The 25,876-nt window shown below is 37.5% G+C and overlaps 1 protein-coding gene across 2 annotated transcripts in view; it reads left to right on the top strand.

Annotated features, from left to right (window-relative positions):
- Window positions 1–222: 222 nt before the first annotated feature.
- The window catches only part of phf24 (PHD finger protein 24), a 41,509-nt gene continuing 15,855 nt past the window's right edge, over window positions 223–25,876 (top strand). Inside the window, exon 1 of one of the 2 annotated variants that reach the window (XM_032570067.1) lies at window positions 223–675. The gene's annotated coding sequence lies outside the window, so the exon portion shown is untranslated. The remainder of the gene's footprint in view (window positions 676–25,876) is intronic. The other variant, XM_032570068.1, reaches the window with a different exon arrangement.

Genomic DNA, 25,876 nt, shown 5'->3' with positions numbered 1-25,876 from the left:
TAAGCTGCACACTCATTCTTAAACTGACTCTCTGTACTAAGCTTCCCGTGTATGTGTGTGATAATTGGCTGGTCCGGAAGCCCCTGGCCCGACGTCATGCCCCCCAGAGGTTCCGACCAATCAAGAATATCCGGCCCAAAATCTGACGAACCCCCACACAAGTTATTAACCTCACTGATAGCCACTAATTCACATCAGGAACTCTCTGTGGAAACGGGAGGAAGTGTAAATATGAAGGTCATAAATCTGGCATTTAACTGCGAGTCTGAACTAAGCACTCTTCAAGCCTGACCTGAACGGCAGCTGCTGTCCGTCTCCTCTTAGATGGTGAGGGAGTAGCTTAGGAAGGAGGGCGGAGAAGAAAAGAGAAGAGAGGAGAGAAGGAGGTGGTGGTGGGGGGTGAGGAGAAGATTTCAGCACCGGAGCTGTTCACGGCTGGCTTGGACAAGACTGTTCTTTCTGCTTCCCACCGTGTGCGCTCTCTTTGCGCGACTCGGGATAATAAACCGCGGCACTCGTTCATCTCCCCCTGCGGGGCGAACGGCGGCGGGCGACGGAGAGACGCACGTACTTCATTCGAGTCAAGTCTTTGCCATGCTGAGCGGCCGGGATTGAGACAGGGAAGGTTAAAGTCTCCAATAAGTCACGGTGAAGAGCGACACATCCCGTTTACTGGTGAGTTACCGTCACTAAACCCAGCCTCGGTGCAGGCGTCGTGTTATTTCTAATTTTGCATGATGTAAATAAACAGCTAAATTGTTGTCCGCGCTCAGTTTATGTCGCCTGCTCTTGCATAGGTGGATTTGCAGGGAAACCTCATCAAATATGCGTGCAGGCAAAGAATATTTAGGTCAGCATCATTATGGGTGTGGATGAATGCGATTGCTGTTAAACTACTATTCCCCTCGCAGCTGCTTGTGTTTCTCTGTAGTAGCACAACAATGGACACAAACTTGATTTTTTAAAAAGAAGAAGAGTATATAGATGCCATTAAAGGAAGTAAATATTAAAACACCTAAGGTTTTCAATTACTCTGTATAATATGTAGAATCCATTCAGGGGTTCTGCAACTACTGGCATGCTTGGATGATCTTCCCTGCTGCAGACACCAGTTTAGGCTGCTTTGTCTACTTTTCCCATGACTGTTGCACGGGAGAGTGCTGCTCCCCATTAAGCTCTCCATCAGTCTTGACCACTGGCCCCTCAAAGGTCCACAAACAAGCCGAATGTGTTGTTAACCTTGGAGCAAGTCCTACTTCTCAGCCTGTGACAGATCCCTGCAGCCTGAGCTGCCTCGCTGCTCCATGCTTTTTGTAAAAACTCTCTCAGCGCCTTCGACTGGCACAGGCTCTGTGCCTCGCAGTGTCTGAATGCCAACATGGTGTCTCCTGCTTAACGACGCATTGAGATTTAAATTCCTCCTCCATTCATCCCGTTCTCTCCCTCTCTCTCTCTCTTTTTTTGCTCTGTTGAAAAGCTGAGTTTCAAGCCCCCATATGCATTTGCTGAGCTATGAGCATTTCCTTAGAGTGTCACAGTGGAATGGTGGGATAAGTGGCAGTGAGATGCAGGAAGGGAAGAGTTCCTAAGGTTCTCACGCAAATCAGTATGTTTCCTCTTGGAGCAATCAGGAGTCAGGCTGTCTTATTTAGGGAAAAGCAGGAAACCCATACTCATCCATTTGGATCTTAATGTTAAATATTTCTTTATGAATGCAATTTTTGTCATTTACTATTACAATCCAATATTTTATTGGAGTTTCATGTTAGAAATTAGAGCAAAACTCTATGATACACTATAGCATAATACACAGTTTTTTTTATGAATAACACAAAAAAAGTGTGGCAGGCATCTGTATTCACCTGATTTTACTAATTAAGTAAAATCCAGTACAATCAACTGTCTGTAAAATTCACTTTAAAATCAAGTAGAATCCACCTGTGTAATGCAATCACAATATAAATACAAGTGTTCTGTGAAGACCTCAGAGGTTTGTTAGAGCAGTGGTGCCCAACCCCCGGGCCGCGGACCAGTACCGGTCCATGGACCATTTGGTACCGGGCCATGCAAGAAATAATTAAATATTTCTGTTTTATGTATTATTTGAGTCTGGAGGTTCTTTTATTTTGAAAATACTTTAACCGGATTCTCTCGGTTACGTCTTGCGCGCCAACATTGAGCCCACAAGCAGCAAAATGAGTAAGAAACAGATCAGATGTCTTGACAGGAGAATGGATTTATCCCAGTAGGTGATTCCCACATTCCAAGCCCGCTCTGCATGACATGGCGACCGGCTAGTTAATGAGGCAATGAAGCTTCAAACTGATTCGCCAGTAGAGACCAAGCACCCTGTGCATAAGCAACACTTTGGGTGTCATTGTCTCTTATCACTCCCAGATGGGACCATCTGGTTACAGAGAAACAAGCTCAGAGCTCCCATTAGTCGTTATCGTGTTAAAATTTTCACTAAAGTAAAATGTTCGTTTTTGTGGCGCATCTGTATCTTATTTTGAAGGGATATGTAAAAGTTACTATAGCGACCAGAGTCAGAGAGCGTTAGGGCAGTGGTTGAGACGAGAGGAGAGGAGTAGAGCTTGTGAGTTTTAGGTCTGGTTCACACGGCACGATTTAAGGATTGTCGGCCGATTTTCCAAACTTCTGTGACCACACACGACACCAGCCGATAAAAGTACAACAGGTCCGATCGGTTCACACGGCAGGAGTAACACACAACTCAAGAACCGATTCCACTAACGAACATCCCGGTTGCAGAAGAAAATCCAGTAAAACCCCCAACATACCATTCGTGAATTTAGAATAATCAAACACGGACGACGATGTAGAAGCAGTAGTGATAGTTTGTGGCTCATTTTAAGCGATAAAAGACGTAACAAAAAGAAAAGGCGTTTGATAAAAGATGGCGGGAGCAGCCGCTCTATTTGCTGCACTATGATTTGGAGGTGAGTTATGTTTTTTCGTAGTTAACATTTTTAACTGAATAAACATAACCGCATATAATAAACATGTATACAAATTATCTTTACATATAGTAATAAGCATTTCCACATATCACCTCTGATGTCCACCGGACTCTCAGTTGCGCCAGGTCAACTGTTTGGGATTCCTCTCAGTTCTTACGTCACCGCGCTTTCTGATTGGCTACCTGTGACATTCAACAGGCTGTGATAATCGGGCCAAGACAATGTTGAATAGGCCCGGTTTTACATCGGGCATATTCAACACACCACCACGTAATACACCACACACTGCAGGACGTTGAAAGATTGGAAAATCGGGGCAAAAGAAAAAAAAAGGCTTTAGCGGGAACACCAACATGCACAAGCATAAACTGACGGTTTCTCCCCCCTTCCTCCTCCAGGTTGCAGCACAATTGCCAAGTCTTGACCGGTCCGTGGTAATAAAAAGGTTGGGGACCACTGTGTTAGAGGACATTAGTAAAGAAATGGCATCATGAAGACCAAGACTGTGTTTAAATTTAATGCAGCGTTAGCTTATGAATCAATATTAGTAGCCAGATGCCCTAACCCAAATCTTTATTATGTTTTCCACAATGGAAAAGAGTTTCAAGAAGTAATCCATGGTTAAAAGAAAGCCACGAGAAATCTTGCTTAAACCAGAACATTTTGACTCGAGTGCAAAATTTTATGTTGCTACTATGTAACTATGCAACACAAATCTGTACTCAACTTCCAAAAACTGCAAAACAGATGAAATTCTGAGTTTCTTTAAACCGAGGCTAACTAACCTGTTTAGAGTTTCATTTAATTAGTAGTAAGTGGAACCTTCATCAACATATTTAATGTATATTTGCTTGATGATGTTAATGATGACATTTGACAAAATGTAATGCTTATTGCTTGTTTCATAATTGATGAGTTTATGATGTTTTTTATGATCTAAAGCACTTTGAGCTGCCTTGTGGCTGAACTGTGCTATACAAACAAACAAACAAACTTGACTTATGTGCGACATAAAAGCCAATGCTACTCCTTCTCCTGGATTGGCTGCCATTTGCAAAACAGCCAATCATTGCCATTTGTTTTCCTTGCTGCTGATTGGCTGCACCCCCAAGAGTGGAAATAAGGAAGACTGTTTATGCTAGCTTCTGTGATAGCATCAAGACCATTTCCACTCCATGCATTAATGTATGTTATTTGTGTTTGAACTATCAAAATAGGCAGAAATGTGCTTCTCATGTATTTATAGATTTTAGCTATTTGTGCTCCTAAGACCAAATACTGGACATTCACTGTATATCAAGAAATGGTCATTTGTTAGAACATACTAAGACTAAATCTAATGTAAAATGTATGGCCAAACTTGCACAGTGATGTTAACAGATCCTCTCCATCAAACTGATGGAGTTTGAGGTATTTTGATGGTTATATAAATATTACAATCTCTCGATACTTATAGCTCCAACTACAGTGAAAGGCGGTTCGGCAAATATTGACTCAGGGGGGCTGAAGCGACAAAAAAGTGAAAAAGATCAAGAGGTATGATTACCTTAGCTGGGAACTGTATTTGTGTTTGATGATTGTAGCTGGCTCAGATCTGGGTGAACTCGTTAGAGTAATTAGTTCCAGTTCTTTGCTTGCCTGGTTTCTGAGTGAGATCCTCAGCAAGAGGCGGACTCATTCCCACGAAAAAGCATGCACAGTGGTCCGCTCATTTAAAAACTTCCCCGCCTTCTCCAGGACACGGAATGAAAAGGAGGACTGGTTAGGATTCAAATCAGCACATACCAGTGAGAAACCAGCTTTGGGAACGGAATCATACAGTCAGACAAATGCATACAAACTCCCTCCCCCACAGTATTAGAGAGAGCCAGGTACAGCTTAGCATCCTCTGTACAGTGAAAAATTTATGAAAAGGGAACCAGCATGTAGACTCATGCCAGCCTAATGTAGCTTGAACACAGAGATGCTTTTACTGGAATTTAAATTAAAGACACATAGTTCTATTTATATTTAGCATCCCAAGCTTTAAGAAATTCTCACATGAGCCAAGTAGAGTAGAAAAAAAAAAAATAATTTGTTGAGTTCCTAACACGATATTTTCTCAGTGCAGCCAGCTGTAAAGTGTGAACAATAGAACAGTTGTTATTAGGAAGGAGTGATAAAGCTAAGAAAATATAGAACTGGAAATAAAAACAGAGATACAAAGTTTATATAAAACTGGCCTACGCATGAGCAAACAAACCAATTTCCTAAATGCCAACAGTTTAATAGGCCTTTATGGTACTTTTGTAAAATTTATCAAAGTGTTTTAGATACAGTACCATCCACTCTTTGATCCGAATAAAAAAAGTAAAAGTAAATCTGTATTTTATTGCAGTAGCTTAATGTCTCTGTACAAAAGTGAAGCGTCAGACATCAAATTAAAAAAAATCCTTTTTGAAAAAAAAGAAAACATGTCTTTTCATGCAAAAAATAAAAAAAATAAAAATCTGATCATGATCAATTTCAACAATTCAATAGAAAAAAACTTCATGTTTTTGTCTTTAGTTAGCACATCTTTGGTCTGAGGCTGAGCTGACCACTGGATAATGGTGTTGCGTCTTTTAGATAGATGGGACTCTGCAGTGACCAGTACAGACCCTTTTTTACTTTAGGATCGGAATAGTTATTAAACAGAAACTTACATTATTGAAGTAATCCCAGTTTGGTACATAACTCTACAATTTTGGATTTCAGTTTGATTGTTCAACTCTGAGATTCTGTCTGCATTTTTCCTGTTGCAGAAATCCTAGTGCCATATCCTGAAGAATTCTGCAATGACTGTCTTGGATCTTCTGCTTAGTAACACAGAGTTTTCTGTTTACCTTGGTTTTATTGAGTTTTACAAAAGGACTTGACATAGAGATCAATTTCTCTTTGTCATTCCTCAAAATTGAAAACACATGAGAACATACCAGTAAACTATGGGATGGTAAGAAACCTAGGAAAGTCTCCAAACTGAACTCCAACAAACTGCAGTAAAACTTTGTTTAGCTCTGTCCTGCTTCCAGCTTCTCTGTCTGTGACGAAAAAAGCATCTCCCCAGCATGATTGTGCCACCGCCATAATTCACTGTGGGGATAATATGTTTCGAGGTGATGTGTAGAGGACAGCAGAGGAGGGAATACTAATGCCGACTTTGGAGTGCCCTTTTTTGTCCTTAACTTAGAAAAGAAGAGCAATATCATTCTGCAAAAAATAGCCTGAGGTAGAATTCAAACTTATTAGAGCCTCAATGTCATTGAACCCTCAGTCAATTTACTGTTGGTGCTGTTAACTGTCACAGCACGAGACAAGTGTGCTTGTCTGAGATAATTTCGATGAAGTCACCAGATTATGAAAGAAAGCATTCAAAAACGCAAAAAGCACTTCCAGAGATTTGAAGAAGAATGCTGTGGAACCAACTTCTTAAATTGTTCCTATTTATATGAATGCCCTCATGAGAGTCATCAGCTTTCAAGCGCCAGCAGACAGTCTCGGATGTCTGCTGATTTTAATCAAGAGCATTTATAGACGGTAAAACTTCAATAATCCTCCAGTGTCTTCTGTAAAAAAACATAAGGTTTCAGTGAAAAGGGTAAAAAAAAAAAAAGAAAAATGTTTTCTCAAAATGCATAAGAACATGCTGAACAGGTTGTGAAAAATTAGTCAACTGTAGATTTCCCTCAACATTTTCAGAATACTCAGCTGAATTGTACGATAGCAGTAGAAAAAACATTTCTTCAGCCATGTATGTCAGGTTGTGCCCCAAGCAGCGGCCCAGTTTTCCCTCTCTTTATCCAGATCTTTTTTTATCCGGGGGCATTTAAATCATTCACGTTGGTCTTGGAGGGAAAGCAAAGATGGCAGAGGCAGCTGTTTCTGCAGGAGCCTGGTGATCGCCGTGCCTCGGGGATCTTTATCCCTTCCTTCTCTGCTCGCATCGCCCATCAGATGTAATGCAGAAGCTAAATCAGAGAGACTGCTGAAACTGCTAGAATACTTTCTGAAACAGGTGCTACATAAAGTGAAACGGGGGGAAAAAGACAATCTGTGCAAAACCGTTGTGATAGGTAAGCAAGTTTTGGCAGATGGAGAAACAAATTGGCTGTAAATAAGAAGCTGTAAAAGCAATGCTACTAAAACTGTAATTTTAGGTGGAGTCATAGCAAGCTAGAAATCTTTCAAATAAAAGTTTATTTCTTATTCCTAATTTAGTCTTCTTGTGTTTCAAGCATTGGACACATATACATGAGAAAAAAACTCTGCATACTGATCCAGAAATCCTCGATATAATGGTTTTATTAAATTAAATCTTTAGTGAATATCATCACTGGGAACATTATTATTGTTACTGATTGTCAGGTCTAAATACATATTAGAGACAATTTAAACAAATACAGAAAAGACAAGAGAGTTAGATTCTTTTATACTCGCGAGGAGAGCAGACAGAGAGATGTTTCCAGTTACAAATCTCCGACTACTCTGGAAACACATCTGTCTGTTCCTCTCTTTTATTGATCTTTAGGAAACCCTGCCACACGGGGCGCTGCAACTCTAAAAGGGTGGAGTCAAAACATGGTTGCAGCGCTAAATAACATTCACTAATCTAGACACATGTTATCTATACTCTAAATCTTTCTTTCTCCAGACACGTTGCATAGCTTCAAAGCAACGGCTTTGTATCACAAAGAAGCACAGAGCAGAGTTTATTGTCAGGCATGCAAAACTCTGCTGGGAGCAATTAACACCTCCGTCTTGTAGGAAGTCCTGCAGGACAACAGCTGCCGAGGGTAGCTGTCACCTCTATTTCCCAGGGAAGTCTCAGGATAGAATCAAAGTTATTTAACACACAGAAACATTACTTATACTAAGAATAAAGAGTAAAAGCATATAAGCAAACAATATCTAAATATAACTACAAGACTACATAATACAACGAATATTTGATAATTACTAAAAATACAATTTACCCAACATTTCCCCCCTATTTATCAGATATTTGGTACACTTCTCATATCCCTTCAAAAACAGTCACTTCAAATGATTTTCAGCTGGGAGATCATGTTTTGAAAAGCAAACATGTTCACTCTCAGGGATCACACCCAGTCCAAAAACCAGGATCTGGATACCTGTCAGAAGAGTCATCATCAGATTTTTTCTCTAATAAAGGATACATCTGTGCCATCTGGTCCTCCATGGGTGAAATCGCTGTGGTAATGAGACGGTTAAACAAAGAACGCAGGCACAGAACAAAACAACATCCACACAAAGTCAAAATTGCAGCAAAACTGCAATTGATACTAAGACAGAGGACACAAGGTTTCTATACTTCCCAAAGGCATCCATCCATGCATCCCACATGGAAGTATCCACTCCAGAGTGTTCCTTCATTTTGCCATTAAGGGTTCAAAGCCCTGTAATGGCCTTCGTTAAGCTTCCATCAGCTGCTGTATTGTTTGGTAAAAATGTGCAACATTTTTCTCCAAAAATCATGCACACCCCTCCTTTCTCAGCCAGCAACATGTCAAGAGCTATACGGTTCTGGAAAGCCATCAGTGAAGTAGCAGCCAGCTGTTCATGCACTGCCTCGAAACCAGCCTGTGTCCAATTTCCCAGTTTTTGCACATTGTAATGGATGTAATTTATTCTGTCTACGTTTTTGTCAATCGTGCACCACCAACAAATTGTAGATTCAAAACCAACCTGATCAACTAATTTATATTCATCAGGCACTCCACGAGGGACTCCGATGGCATCGATGTATGTCGGATCAGTATCTGTATTTTCCATGTCACTTCACGTTTCTGTAAGTGTTGCCTCTTCTGAAATAAAACACTAGACAAAGAGAGTATTAGATCTTCAGCAGATGTAGGATATACAGATACAGGTACTAACAGAGAAACTAATGCACAAAACCCTGTTACCACCAGCTTCAAAAGACATGTTTCCAAAGTAATGTTTTGCCAAAATGTTAAACATATGCAGATCTTTCTCTTAAACCAATCTTATAAAATAAAACTAAACAAACAAAACAAAACAATAAACAAAAGCTTAAAATTTGCTGCAGTTGTACAGTTTACATTTATCATCAAAACAATGAATATCAATGTGAATTAGACAGTCCAGTTTAAATTACTTTTATAGTACAAACTGGATCTTACTGGTTATTTGTCTAAAACATTCAACATGTTTTCCTTAAACAAAAATTCAAAAGAGTTAAACTTAGAGAAATTATAATGTCATTGTATAATTTAACAAATCTAGACATTTTCAGAATATATCAATTTTACCTAGGTCTTTTACTTGTCGTTGAATTTAACGTTTCATTCAAAATCGTTTTAAATGGATGTAAATCAAAACAAAAATCAAGTTTAGAAAAATTATTATAATCCCACCTGAGTACTTTTACTGATTAGTGATAACTTTAATCAATAACAGATTCTTCAAAACATTTCTTTAAACATTTTTGCTCCATTAAATTAATGCTCTGAAAATGGCTAACACAATAATATTTTTAATTTCTATAATTGTTTTCCTAAGTTAATTTATCAAAATATGCTTCAGTAATTGCTATAAATTTGTTATCTATTGGTTACAAAATATTTTAGCCCCCTTGTCAGAACATCTTTTAATGGAGAACGACTCAAAACCATTCAAAAGAAACATCTTTCACCCGACCATATCTTTCCTTTCACTTTTTTATGTGTAACACAGATCAAACATGTTCTTCAAAAATAAAAAATTTTATTTAAGTAATATAAAAGATAAACCTATAACAATATTCTCCCCCCTGTTGATGCATCATCTGCTAATGCATCACATTTCTACGACTTGTAAATAACGATGTTGATAAAACAGGTTTATGATGTTCCCTGAGAAATTCCACCAAATTCAATGCTGCCTTTTTCCCAAAAGGTGAAACTCGTCAAAACAAACAAAACAATTTATTTTAGCATGCTTTAAATCTTCAAGATTACTATTTTCCCAAAACACTTCATGTTACAGTTTTAAAACTCCTTATCTCATTTAACTCTTATGATTGTCAGATAATTTATTTTACAAACTCCTCAAAAATTTTCACTAGTGTTTGACAAGGCGTGTGTACCAATTTAGACTCTGTGAAGGTTTCGCATTAACCAGCCAGAGAGACGTTGAAGAAAATTCAAAAACTATAGTCTACAAAGAAAATCCAAAAATGATAAATTGGGCCCAAACTAAAATCAACATAACAAAGTACAATTCAGTCGGTAGCAGAACAAACTCAAGCACAAACTGACTTAACAAACAAGACATGAGGGGAACTTAAATAGTGGCTGATCAGACCATTAACACATAATAGGGGTAATTAACACCCAAAAACCTAAAAAATACTGGTCAAAATATCACTAAATCTACAAATGAAAGAAATTAAAATAAAAACCAAATTTCCCCTCCCTGGGTGAACAAATGGAATGGCCCGCTAAGGAAGTTTGACACCCATATATGGACACCAATCAGCTGGAGCTCATCTGTATGATGAGCAACAGGTCCAGAGGAAACTGATAATTCAAAAGAAAGAAATTAATTTGTTATATTTAACAAATATAAAGAACGGACACTTACAGTTAACTAAATGAGTGCACAAACAAATAGCCAACCAAAAAGTCAGACCAACGAAAACAAATTCAAAAATAAAAAGATCACAAAGCAAATCTATAATCCCACCATAAAATCCCTCCCCCACTTCTCGGAGGGGCCGACTTTATGGCAGGAAAGAGAGCCGATAAGGATCTCAAGAGGAACTCCTAATTCTTTATTAGGCTTTTGGCACTCGAATCATCAGATATGTTTTAGTTTCTTCTAGTTTTAAAATTTGAACTTAAAAACCTTTTGTTGTTCCTCTACTGATATTTTGTCAGGAGGTACTTTAAGATGTTGGGAGCGAAAGTGATTTACATCACACCTTCCCGTTCTGTCTTGCTGAGTTACTACAAGTGGGGGTTGCTTCGCGCTTAAAAATAGTGGTATGCTAATAGCTTCACATGTTAATTAGTTGAATCTAGTGGGGTAGCAGTTACAGCCCAACTCTGTGGCCCCCCTGCGGAGCTGCTACAAGGGGGGGGCTGCAAGTCTCCTGATCTACATTATTCTCTACAAAAGTTCCACCAGATCCACTTTGATTAACCCATAAGTTATTTCTAACTTAATATTATCCTTCAACAACAAATTTGTACAGTGTAGCAAACTTTTTCTATATTCAATCAATTTCTAGTCAACAAGTGAGTTACTTCTATTTTATTCTGTCTTCTTCATCCATAATTCCTGTAGATTTAATAATATTTTATCTATCCTAAAGTTTTGATCAGTTTAAAAAGACTGATTTTGAAACTATTTAGAATCGGTTGCATACTACAGTTTGTTGTTATCGGAGCAATGCCTCTTACAGTTAGAGCCTGTTTCTATTTATTTATTAACTTTATTTCCTTATTTCATTTGCAGCCCTCTCTTCTTTCTGTAGGCATTTTTTGAAATGAAATGACCTTTTGTAATGCATTAAAAGTTTCTTAAAAAAGAAATAAATCCATAAATAGAATATTTTAATAGGTCTGCACGAGTTACTGGTTTTCCTGTAGAAGTTATCATACCCCTATTTTGCCAGTACTGTGCAAACGTGTGTACTGTTGCAAACGCATATTGACTATCGGTGTAATCGTCACTGCTTTATCTTTCATTAGTTTACAAGCGGTGGTTAGCGCTATCAATGCTGCAGCCTGAGCCGAGTAGTGTGAGGGAAGTTTTTCAGCTTTTAACACTATTTTTTTTTTTTTTTTTTTTTTTAGTCACTACTGTATAACCGGTTTGAGTTTCCCCTTGTACATTTTTCTTTGAGGAACCATCAACAAAAAGTATTTCACCATGATCTAATGGTAGATCTTTTAAATCATTTCTACTCTTTGCATTTTGTTCTGCCATTTCCTGACAATCATGCTTTGTACCATCATCTGGAAGAGGTAACAAAGTTGCAGGATCTTAAAATCGTGCATCTTTCAATAGTTAGATGAGGTTGTGATAATAATGTACTCATACAGGAGAGATGCCTCGCAGGCGATAAGAAAGTCATATTTGTTTGTAATAATAGTGCTGAAACTGCATGTGGTACTTTTAATGTTAATGGATGAAACAGTACAATAGGAGCACTAACTTCTACTGCCATTGAAGCAGCAATCACTGCTCTCACACAGGGAGGCTGGGTACACGCCACACTATCAAGTTTGGAAGAAAAATATGCTATTGGTCTCATTTTATCACCATGTTGCTGAACTAGCACCGAGGTCATATACTGACCTTTGCAATCCACCATCTGGAAAAAATGTTTTTTTTTATAGTCTGGTAAGGCGAGCGCAGCACTTGACACTAGGGCCTGTTTTATTTCACTTAGTGCTGTCTCTGCTGCCTCTGTCCATTCCAAAGAGGAAGACATTTTCAGATCCTTTTCATACATTAATTTGCTTAAAGGGGCCACAATTTCTGCATAGTTAGGCACCCAGTTTCGACAATAGTTAGTTAACCCCAGAAAAGACATCATCTATTTTTTTTTTTTTTTTTTTCTGTTATTTTTGGTGCCTGGAGAATCGTTATTTTTCTATCCTCCATTATGGTCCGCCCTCCTGCACTTAAATTATGACCCAAATATTTTACTCGTTCTTTACACAGTTGGAGTTTATTCTTATTGACCTTATGACCTTCCTCAGCTAAATGTTTTAGAAGCGCTAAAGTGTCTTGTTTACAGATTTTCATGTTTGGAGATGCTAATAAAACATCATCTACATATAACAAGACTTGGCTCCCTCCTGTGCATCTGTTTTTAAAGGATAATGCTTAACTTTTGGTCTAAACTCTGTTTTGGGTATTGTTAAGGAAATATGGCTATTTTTATGGTTTAATATAGTTAAGCTAATGCCATGTGCGTTTAAATAGATCAACATTCCTATCTGGACAAGCTGATGCAAGGTAGGACTTCAGAGCCTGGCAAGGCTGTAACTTAAAGCTGCCATAAAACAAACATGCTCCTGAAAGGCTTTAAATTAGGAGGCCATAAAGAATATCTTCCCCGGCTCACAGGTCAGAGGTCGGGGGTTTCCCAGGAGCGTAGAGTTGCATCTGGAGTTGTTCACAAACTTAGGAATCTTGGAAACACTTAGGTTTAATTTCTGATATACTTTGTTAATATTAATAGCAATAGTGTGTTAGATTAAAGTATATTACCAAAGCTCCAAGTACTAATCTAGTATATGGAATGTATTTGAAAATGTACTAACTATAACAATATCGGAATCAAGAGAAACGCCTTCACTAGAAAAGGGAATGCTCAATAATAAAAATGCAGACAACTGTCCTGTTTTTGCTTTTAAACATCAGCTGTCTCCAAAAGCGCCTTTTTTATATCCTCCAGGGTCCACGTTCTATATACCAGAATCGTGGGCGCTGCTCCATCGTCCCTTACAGTAGGATTTGCTACTTGTATCATAGGATAAAGATCAGTGTGTGTGTGGCTGACTATTTGCCTCTTCTGAAGGGCAACATGGGGGAGGGAGAAAAAGCCCAGTGGGAGCTACAGCTCCCTGCACCAAAATTTCTCCCCAGTTCTTAGACCACTTAAAGTTTGCTTTTTGTGATCTAGTAATAGATCCCTCACTACCTTTTTCATATTGTGGGGGTGAGGGCAAGTCGGGGTATAGTTTTGCATTTTGTATTATTTGTTTCTCACCTTCTGTTTTGTTATTTTGGTATTTGGTAACTTCAGCTACGTCCCCTCCCCCTCCTGCTGCTCCCTGCTCGTCTGCCTGCCTTTTCACACTTCTGAAACTTGTCTCATCATCCTCCCTTCTATAAAACATCAAATTCTTTGATTTCTGTGGGTTTGACTTTGTTTTTATTTTATGTTATCCTGCAATACTGTTAGTTTCTGTGAATTTAGACGGCCGTCAAAGTTGTAGTTTGTTAACCATTTATCTAAATATTTTATTTTATGCGGATCCTGATTTTCAACATATTTCCAGTCATTTGATTTCAAACTGTGTGTTGGCTTATTCTTGCTTATACTTTGCCCATTTTTTTTATTTATTTATACAATTTAGCCCAGTTTGTCCGACTCATAGGGAATCCTATAAACTGGAGATCTTTTCAGCAGGCCAGCAATTAAAAATACCTGTAGTGGTAACCCCCGCTTCAACTCTTTCGAGTGGGGGGTTCTTACCTCTGCATCCAAGACAGGTTTGCTGGTTACAACCCTACTGTTTTTATATGAGATAAAACACCAAATGGTATTTAAATCTCCAATCACACTCACAATCATACGTTTGTTGCGGAACTTAAGCGCCTGCTCCGCCGGACTCCGCCATCCGTTCCAATTACAATTTTACTTCCAATTTATTAAATTTTACTGCAGGTTTATACTAGGCTCCGTGCGCCTGTTGTTTTTCCACGAACTTTTGGCCAAGGGCTTCGGACGCCCTTCACGGATATTATGTTTTATTTTTACCTGTTAGAGTCTAGAATGTCCAGGGTTTTCTTATTCGCGCAATGACCCTCAGTCATTCGCCACACATTTAAACAAGAATCTACTCACCCTCTCCTGTCTTCCCCTCAGAGCCGTCAACCGTAAGATCCCAGCAGGCAGGCAGAGCGCCAGCCCTTTAACAGGTTCTGATAAGCTTCCACTAGGAAACTTGCCGTGCGCACGGTCTTTACTGGGGTCCACCATGCCCGCTGGAATCCTTCCGGTATATTGGCATCCGGCTGCGAAGGACCAAATAATGTCAGGTCTAAATACATATTAGAGACAATTTAAACAAATACAGAAAAGACAAGAGAGTTAGATTCTTTTATACTCGCGAGGAGAGCAGACAGAGAGATGTTTCCAGTTACAAATCTCCGACTACTCTGGAAACACATCTGTCTGTTCCTCTCTTTTATTGATCTTTAGGAAACCCTGCCACACGGGGCGCTGCAACTCTAAAAGGGTGGAGTCAAAACATGGTTGCAGCGCTAAATAACATTCACTAATCTAGACACATGTTATCTATACTCTAAATCTTTCTTTCTCCAGACACGTTGCATAGCTTCAAAGCAACGGCTTTGTATCACAAAGAAGCACAGAGCAGAGTTTATTGTCAGGCATGCAAAACTCTGCTGGGAGCAATTAACACCTCCGTCTTGTAGGAAGTCCTGCAGGACAACAGCTGCCGAGGGTAGCTGTCACCTCTATTTCCCAGGGAAGTCTCAGGATAGAATCAAAGTTATTTAACACACAGAAACATTACTTATACTAAGAATAAAGAGTAAAAGCATATAAGCAAACAATATCTAAATATAACTACAAGACTACATAATACAACGAATATTTGATAATTACTAAAAATACAATTTACCCAACACTGATCACATTATTTAAATCAACAGAAGCAATTCAATTAGAGCGTTAGAAAGAACCAAAGGTTCTGCTGCAAGTTATGGATGAGCTTTTCTTTTTTCACGTCTTTGATCGACTACGGCACATCTGAACCTGTCAGCCATCACCAATTTCTCACACTGCTCTGGTTTGATATTGCTCTTTTCTTATAGTCTGTTTCATATTTTCAACTCCACTGAGGGTTTTAAACCCATCTCTTTCTTCACCAGAAATCTTCCAGAGGAGCAGGTCAAATCAGGACTCGATGCTTGTCATTTCATTACTTTAGTAAAATGTGCTTCGAGGCGGGAGACTGATCAGTTCTGCAGTGTGACACAGAATGCTGACCACCATTAAAAATTGGTTAATTAAGAAACAGTTTCCACAAGGGAACAGAATGTTACTAAGATTTTCTGAGTTTTTTTTTTTTTCTTCATTCTGCTGTGTAAATAATAACACATGGCTTTGCACATGGTCTGGTTTCAGTCTAATCCCATTTCGAAACTGAGCTAGAGAAAAGGACTTGATAGTTTTGTCTTAGCTGATAACATATAAATGAAAAAGTTATCTTTTCTAATAATTTAGGATGTGGTAAAAGTATTCTCACATATTTCCAGATTTTGACAATCACAAACTCATCTATTTGAAAATTGTTTCCCCTTTTACACTAATACCCCTAAATAAAATCCAGTGCAACCAGCTAGCCTAAAAAGTTGCATCATTTTTACATGGAAGATTAACCAAGAAACACCAAGAAGACCAAAGAACACAGTTACTAACAAGAAAGGATGAATCGTAAAATTTGACAACAGGCCTATGGTAACTGTAAGAACTTCAGAAATCCATGGCTGAGGTGGAAAAGTGTTTTGACAAAACAGATACTAGTTGTGCACTTCTCAAATCTGACAGAATGACAGAAAAAGGTAAGAAAAAAGTCAAAGGTGTTATTGAAGTTTCCTATAAGGAATAGTAAACATGTAGAAGAAAAGTCTCTAGTAAAAGGAGACTTTTGGTCTATAAGCAAACTGCTGTTTGTGGATGAAAACTAATAATGCACTTAGCCATGAAGTCATAATTTACACCTTGAAAGGTGCTGGAAGCATCTGCTCTAAGGATAATCATGAGACTGGAAATCTGAAACGGGGAAGTTGAAAGAGACAGGATGGATGAAGCTAGGAAAATCAGAGGTCCACCTTGCAGGAAGACAAATATGCAACTAGAACTACAGTGGTGGGGTCTAAATGCAAACACATTACACACAGACACAAAAACGCACACATAACATAAATAAACATAAAACATGTATCTCTCTTCTCCATATCGGTACAATATTTTATGTTACTACATCACATAAAATCCTAAAAAGATGCCAACTTTGTAAGTCAATACTGTTTTGAGAGCAGAAAATGTATTACACACTGACAGAGATGGAGCCTGAAAACATGACTCATGTGTTTCATGACAATGTTACATTAAGAGTGATGCTGGAAGTCTTTTACCACTTACTCATTCTCCAGTTCTATACCTCTACAGTATATTTCCAGAAGCTTCGAAAGACAGAAGCCTAGAAATTTTGCCCAATCCATTTTTTATTCCCAGAGGCAAAAAAGCATGGAATGATACTGAGATGTTACATCTTCATAAGCACAAAATGCTTTGAGAGAGGGGGTTTTCAGCATTATAAGAAATGTATGCAGGCAGCGCAGCATTGATGAGTATGTTCATGTAACCTCTTGTTCTTATTGTTTGACTTGAAATGTCACGCACATGAGCGATATTCCCTGGAGACGTGGATGTCCTGAGAAATGTTCTCCCAAACAGAAATTACAGGAACATGTCTGTTACTCAAGCTCAAGCTGTCTGAGAGCTTGTCCGTAACTGAGAATGCTCAGCCTCCTAATCAGTCTGGAGCAGACGTTCAGACTCCCCTAAGACACTGTAAACCAAGTTATACCCTTTACCCTATGAGCAAAATCTAAATATTTCTGCCAGAGAAACTGTGCTTCAGCCTTATCTCTGTGAAACCATTTTTTTTGTCTGAACTTGATGCAATTTATGTAAAAAGGATGGTATCATCTTTACAAAATGAAGAACCAATATCTCTTGAAGAGATGAAAAGGAGTACTTTTTTTATTAGGAAAGTTTAACTCATATTTCCATCCAAATTTAATATACACAAAGACTGAATAAGTCATAATTGGTTAATTTTACCCAAAGACAACCTTTACATTTTCTTTTTTTTTTTTTATTTCCCAGTGAATTATTTAGAGTACATCCACACAGATCAACTAAACTATAACTTCACTAGGTGAAATGCATGAAATTGATTATTTCTACGTTATGGCGCCTATTTTATGTGTGTGCGTGTGTGTGTGTGTGTGTCTGGCTTGCCAGATTAATGCTCTCTTTATGTGTTTCCATTTTTCAAATATTGATTGAACAGTGCTGCTTGAGACGTTAAAAACATGGGCTATTGTTACAAACCTAATCCTTCCTTGAACATCTCATAACTTTAACCCTGGCTTCCCTGGTTTGTTGTTTGTTGGTTTACAATGATGTCTGTTCAGTAGTTTTCTCTCAAACACCGTTAAGGCCGTCTTCATAGAACATCTCTATAAATACAGAGATTCTAATTACAGGGAAAGAAAAGAGGTATATTTTTTCAGAACTAAATTAATTAAATCAATGCTTTTCTCTAAACAAGTCATGTTGACTTTACATTGATGCCCAACTCAAATTTTTATCTCAAGTATATTTTTAGAGTATTTTTACAGAAAAAGAAGCCAGATCTATATTTATTTGCTCTTCAAAAGCTTTTCAGTGTAGTAACCCAATGTCAAGCTGTCAGTGATGAGAAAAAAACAAAAAAAACATCACATTTCTCTCTGGAGAGTGTGACGTTTCGTGCAGGTACTGAGCAGCACAAACGTTGACAGTAAGGCGCAAACGAAAAAAAAACAAAAAACTATTTTGATCAGTTTGACAGGCTGGTGGTCAGAAGCTTTGGAATCTGAAGTTGCAAATGGCAGGTTGTGCAGCGCCATCTGATGCATTTAGGTATCACAGTCAGGTACTGACCCACTTATGTCAGATACAGCTTGTACACTGCGTTGAAAGGAAACCCAAAAACAAAGGGACAACATTTAAAATTCATAAGTCAAACTAAAAAATGACAAGGTCTTGTGGAGAGTTTATTTTCTTTTCCCATGGCATCTTATAACTGCTCAGTAAAGGAAATACAGAAGCAGATTTTTAACGGATCCTGTCTTCTTTCATCTGTCTGCTTTTAATTTTAAAATACCAATATTTTTGTTGTTAAAAATAATAATATGAACATTAAAATTACATTTTTGACAATATTTAGGGATAGCCTAATGTTCCTTGAGAACCCTTCTTGCACTTAGAACTGGTTAATTTAAAACCACAGTACTGTGTCACGTTGGGGTTTTATGTCACAGACAATGTAGGGAATACTTTTAAAATGGGAGGGGAATAACACATGATTTGTAACATTTTGCCATAAAAAATATGAATATTGTGGGATGTATTTTTACAACCCCTTTACTCTGAAAATACTAAATGAAAATCAGTCCATCCAGTAAATTGAGTTCAAAATAAAGGTGTCAGAGGTTTGTTGGGGAATATTAGAATAGAATAGAAAATATGAATATTTATTCACATTCTATCTATTGAGAGCATGTGCAATCACACAAAGGTAAAACAAATGATGAAAATACAAATACGTTACTGTACAGTACAGTAAGGGCAGGTTTACAACATAAGAAAAAAAAAAATGCAGCTGAGTAGGTTAATTCAGAGAAGAAAATTTATACAAAATGTCCTTCTTAGACAATATCCTTAATTCTAAACTTCTCATGGAGCAGTGTTCAATCCATCATCTAAAATAACTGGATCGACTATGTAATAAGTGTTGCCCTACAATGGCATGCCCATCTGAACCAGTAAACTTTAGGAATTTCACAATTTTATATGATTATAATTCAGAAATCAAAATGGTAATTAATTTTACATATGTTGTATATGGAGTGGTATTTGTCCAAGTATTATTTTCCTTGGTTCAAAGGGTAACCGGGTGTCGTGGATTTAACCTCTTGTTAAATCCGCAGATGAGGTGCGACACTTAATGTATTCTGTTCTATCTTTTACTCAAAATAGAATAATGAAATAACTTTATGGTAACAGAGTGTTGATTTTTGTTAGTTGAGTCAGAATTGTCCATTTGAGTTTGTGGGCTGAGACAGGAGATGATGATGATCCATTTGGCCCTCATGCAAAACACCATGTATCTTAGAAAAATAACACCTCACACGTGTCCCTAAACACACCATTCTTAGAATGAATGATGGTGGTGGAAGCATCATAGTTTTTTGTCAGTAGGTTCTTGGTTTCTAGTAACCAACAGGAAACTGAATAAAGGGCGAACAGAAAATCTGTTGAGTGTTGCTAAAGAGCTGACACAATGGAATTCAAAACACAAACAGAGCTACAATGGAACTGCTCATACATCACAGCATATTCAGGTATTAGAACAGCCTAAAGGCAAGTCACAAAATTGATTGGAATCTTTGACAGACTTTGATGTTCAAAGATATTCTCCATCCATTTTATTTGAAGTCAAATGTTTTTTTTGTTTGTTTTATTGCAAAAGTTATAATTATCTGCTATTCTGTGTTAGTTAATTGCATAGAATTTAAATAGCATGTTGGTTTTTGTGATTGTATTGTGATAAATGTGTAAAAGTTCATGATGTGTGTATATTTTTTCAAGGCACTGTATGAACCCGATCAAACAGATTCTGTTTTCTATTGGCTCTGATGTTGGGTGCCTTAGGGGGTGTAATAGCACTGGATTTATTATTATTGTTCCTTATTCCTCCCTCATTGCATGTGAGCCCTATTGACTTTGCTGGCTATTAAGGAACAATTTGTTTTCTGTTTATTATCTCATTTAAAATGGAGCAGCCCATTAGCTGCACTGAACAATAACAGAGGATCCAGCTGAGGATCCAGCTGTGGTAGCAGCTTTAGAGTGATATATCAGCCTTGGCTTGCTCGTTTTAGGCCTCACCCTCTAGCATCTCTCAGCTTTTAAGCTTGTTGTTTTGGTACTGGGCGGTAACAGCAGCAATTCAAAGCCTGCCTTTTTTATCCCTGGTGTCTAATGACTGTCTCTGTTCGATGCCTATGTGAGCACTTCACTGAACTACAGTAGAGTGCGAGGGCCAGGTCAGTGAATAATTAAGTTCCTGTAATAGTCACCTGTGCCATTATGTGCTGCGAATGCCGCAACATCTCTTTTTCAAGTTCAGATATGAACCTTTGCAGTGAAATCTTTAAGTATTCATGTGTTAATTTGTGTCTTTACCTTTTGGTCGTCCTATTGAGGATTATTTGTGATAGAGAACTGTGTGGAAACGTGATGGTAGACATTGCTTAGAAAGGAAAATAAAATTGTAAAGAGGCTTGAAATAATCGTTTATACTGAAACCTCTTCATGAGTCATCATTGTTTACTCTCATCACACATAAGACCCACTCATAGCTGAGGGCTTTTGGTTCAAACCGCTTGGGACCGGTCCCAAGCAACTTTCCCAGGAATAAATTTTAAGTGTTAAAATAATATATTTTTACAATCTCTTATATGCAATGTTACACCTTTCAGTTTATATATTTACACATTCTTACAAAAGTACTGATATTCCTGGAACTTTTTCATTACATCACAGTAGAACCACAAAACAGAGCATTTCATGTCTTTTTGTTCTTGTGGTGTATGTCTCTATCAGCTTTGCTCATCTAAACACTGCATATTTCTTTATTAGAAAATAACTCAACGCTTGCCACAAATTCTCATTCCTGGCACTGGCTGATCTATTAGAACATCGATATGAACCGTTCAGCACAGGTTGAATGTTTAGGGTCATTCTCCTGCTGGAACAGGAGGAAATCATGAATCTGTGTTAGTTTTCTGCTATAAGTAGGGTTTTACATATAGACATAAAAGTTGAATTTTGAACTCATCTGAGCAGAGAGCCTTCTTCTACATGTTTACTGTGACGTTGGTTCTTGGCTTCATCTTGGAGTCATGCTCTCAGAGAAATATAAGTTGATAAGCCTCAGCTGAAATTAATGACATGTGAAATTCAAAATATGGAACAGGCCATTGTAGAAAAGCAGAATGGTGTTGATTTTAACTGTGAATGGGGAGCATCTTTGGCTCTAACATCACCATAGCAACTATTTGACACTATCTACACACTAGTAAAAAGCTTTTTCTGTTTAGGTATCACACACATTGGGACTTTCTCAGTGGTTCCCTTTATTCTGATCAGACTAAGATTTAGTTTTCTAACAAGAAACTCTGATGCATGGACTCGTGGTATATTTAAAACAACCAGATTTTAAGATGAAAAACTATAAGATCCATTCACAGAAAATGAACTATTGATGTTTCTTTAACAGGATGACATTCCCAAAATATGAGGCTAAATCAACAGATTATACCAATTTCAGTAATAAAAAAAGGTTTATTAGAGTTTAATTTTATATCGTCTTTTGCACTTACTTGCAAGAACCAGAGTTAAGCATTATTTAACTCTGGTTTACATAGTTGGATCATTTTCTGCATGGAGAAAATGGTCCAAATCCAGGACTCAAACACCAAACTACCATGTTGAAGACTACAGATGCTGCATATGGTGCACATTATCAACCAACTTAACCATCCAGCACCAAATTTAACTTTGTTGAAGACTGTGAGTCAAATCGTTTTTGAGCTCCATATAGTCTATGAAGGCTACTCAGGGCCTGATGGCATATGGCCTAAGAGCCTTTTAGACTTCTTGACTTGGAAGGAAGAGAGGGAATGACTCACATTTTACTTCAGATAAATGTGATTAGGTTTCAAACAAGCACTCATGTAGAGCATGGACAGATAGAATTGCATTTCAGAGCAAAGACGCATATCCCATGAGTAACATAATCAGGCGGAATACACAATGCTGCTTTTCTCCACAATGCAATTGCATCTCACTTAGGCGGAAATGAGAACGTGGTCGGGTTCTCCACTTCTTACTTCAGCAGGAAAGGGAAATTACGTCAGAGTTGACTGGAGGAACGATATAAATATAAGCAACCCTGGTTGACTGTATGATAAAGGCTGCAAGATGACATGGGTCTGGGTCAGTTTCAACTTCTAGCAGGATAAACCCCAAAACATACAGCCAAAGCTAGGATATAAAGATGTGGATCAAAATGTATTCATCTGTTTGAATTACCCATTCACAGTCCTAATGTAAACCTCTTGAGATTCTTTTGCAAGACTTGAAAATTGTTATTCACACATGCTTCATCCGTCTGGCTGAGCTTGAGCTATTTGGAGGAAGAATGGGCAAAGATTTATTTTACTCAATGTGCAAATGTGGTGGACAGAAATCTTTTTTAAAAAAATGGCAGATGTAGTATCACCAAAGGTGGTTCTACAAAGTATTTACTTAAAATGGCATAAAATACAGATGAACTCCACATTTTTAAGCTTTTTAAAGAAAATTGAAACTCATATATAATTTGTTTTTTACTATTCACGATCATTTACTGCTTTGTATTGGTCTCGCAAATCGAATTGAAAATTATAAGTACCACAGGTGCTTTTGCAAGGTGAGTAAGTAAATGCTACTCCAGTAACCTCTAAAATTTTATATGAGACTAAGGTAATTTCCTATAAGTGTCAGTAAATGAAATATTATTAATAATAATATTTTCTTTTTTCATAGAGGTTGAATTTTAAATTCATCATATCAAATACTCTCAATATCTTGAATGTGTAAAGTCATTAAAGAACAAACCTCCAGAGATTTTTCATTAAAAAAAACAAAAAACACCTCACATAATTTTGATTTTAATTGGACAGTATGTAATGAGATAAAAGAAATGAGCTTTCATTGAAATATCACACAAGTATACCCCAGACAATATATTAAATTAGTTTGAGGTTATTGGATAAAGATCCATCTTTAATTAAACTTTATATAATCCTGGGCATTGAGACCTCAGCTTGTTACCAAAAAACAAAGCAGTGCGCATTTTGACATCGCTCTGTCCCAACCGGCATGAACTTATTTAGCAATTTGAGCAGCAGTTGCTCACTTGTTGGCTCAGACTGCACAGGCTACTAGTGACTCTTGCAATTTCACCAACATTCTTCCCCTGGACACTTTTTGATACTATTACTAATTTGGTTTAGAAATGCTCTGATCCAGTCAAGACGGCCTTAAAAGTTAGTCCTTCTCAAACTTTCTCAAATCCTTACATTTTTCCTACTTTAAGTACATTAACTTTGAGGAGAAAATTTTTGCGGACCACCTGTCAGTGGTCACAATCTTACATAACACAAAAATTAACATTTCTCCTTGTGTGTCCATGTGTGTGTGTGTTTTTTTTTAATAGAGAAAAAGAAATAAAATGCTATGAAATGAATACATATAGTTTAAGTTATGTAGATGGGTGAAAGTATAGGATTTTTTAATGAATTCAAACAACTATAAATTTAAGACGATGGTTTTGACACATTTCATTGTAAAACCTTGAAAAAGACGTTTGACTGCAAGTGGCACAACTCTAGATTTTTTACCCCAAATTAAACATAAAAGGGATATGCTTCACATAAAAACCCATCTGATGACCTCTTTGATAAGACTATTACAACATTGCTTGTTTACTTTGTGTTTTAATTGCATTTGAAGAAACACAGCTTTAAGTAAATAATGCTCCAGCATCACCTTCCCACACACTGTAGCATGCAAAAATTGATCACCAGCTAAGAGAGCTTGCCACAGATTTCTTTTCTTTTTTTTTAACTTATAAATTCCATGGTATGATTGTTGCAACTCTTAGATGCCATAAAATGCACAAAAATGTCACTGCTAAGGGAACACTGCATCAGTCACTTAATAACTTTACTTATTGTCATATTCAGACTCACTGTACTGATGAACATCCTACTAAGTCAACTTAGTGAAGCTCTAACTGATACACTTTGACCTACTCACTGAAGCTGTGAATGTTTTGAGTATTATGGGTTCCTGTTTATTGTTTGTAAAAATAAGATGATCACATCCAAAGACCGGTAGCACATCCTGTATGAGGGTTCCTCTCCAAGTCCTCCAACTTCCTCCCACAATCCAAAAACATGACCGCCATCTTAATTCCTTTCTCTAAGTCCAACTCACAACTAACAGTAGCTGTTAGTTGTGAGTTGGTGCATGTCTGGTTGTTTGTTCGGTGTGTTGCACTGATTGACTTATATAGGATGAAGCATGTGTCTTGCTCAATGACTGCTGGAGCCCTGCTGCACCTCTACAGGGATAAGTAATATACACCCAATGGATGCTGTCTTTTGCAAGCAACACTTGTCTTTAGATTTTTGAATGCAGTTGGTTCCACTGTTTTTCTTTTATTATTTTGGATTAAAAAACAGCTGTATGTGTCCTTTTACTTCACAAATACGTACTTCGTGTTTTGCTCTGTCACATGAAATCCTTACACAGTAGACCAATATTTTTGGTTTTAATGTGACAAAATGTGAAAAAAGTACAAATATTTACCAAGGTATTGTAGCCACTGAAAACATTCTTGTGTCTATAGAGCCTCCAACAATAACTGGATCGTTGGTTTTGCAAAGGCACATGACTCATATTTTCTCCTTCCAGTTATTCCTTAGAATAACAAAAAGAATTTGACTCATCAGCATTGAAATGAGTTAAGAGAAAACAAAACATGGCAGTAAAAAGAAAAAGTACTATTGATTGTTAGACGCCAGTAGAGTGGGTGAATTTGCGTGAACTCATCGTAGCTCTGATAGTCAGCTGGTGGTTGGATGAAACTGACAGGCTTTTATGTTCCCGAGTTGGGATTCTAAGCTTAAGTCTCAGCTCTTCTGTTCGTAGAGATATGAAAGTGTTGAGGATGCGAGAACCAGAGAGGCAACAGAAATTCTAACGAGGTGAAAATTCTCAGTTAATCATTCCCGATAAGCATTTGTTCATGTCTGCTCAGGCGTAATCTGGGATATGATGAGCTGCAGAGAGCCAAACACTCATTAACACAAGGTTTGGATGCTGTCATTGATATGCACAGTAGCTATTCCTCATGTTGAGATGAGGCGGAACATTTCTACTTTAATTCATTAATTTCCATTAAAAAATTATGTATTAAAAATTTTAATTTCTATTACATTTAGTTAACCTAAAAATAAAAGCAGGTAGATTATCTATTATGTAATATGCATGGAAAGATGAACTCACTAGCCACAAATGACTCCTGTACTGTGTACAGTAGAGCTGAAGACGTTTTATATTAGTTTATTAGTATTCTATGCAAATATCATGCTGCTTTTATCCATTATATTGAAAAGTTGCTTCTTTGCAC

This window comes from Xiphophorus hellerii, chromosome 8, assembly GCF_003331165.1.
Source record: "Xiphophorus hellerii strain 12219 chromosome 8, Xiphophorus_hellerii-4.1, whole genome shotgun sequence".
Classification (NCBI taxonomy): Eukaryota; Metazoa; Chordata; class Actinopteri; order Cyprinodontiformes; family Poeciliidae; genus Xiphophorus; species Xiphophorus hellerii.
The sequence above is the reverse complement of the archived record's forward strand: the minus strand, read 5'-3'. Positions and strand labels throughout refer to the sequence as shown.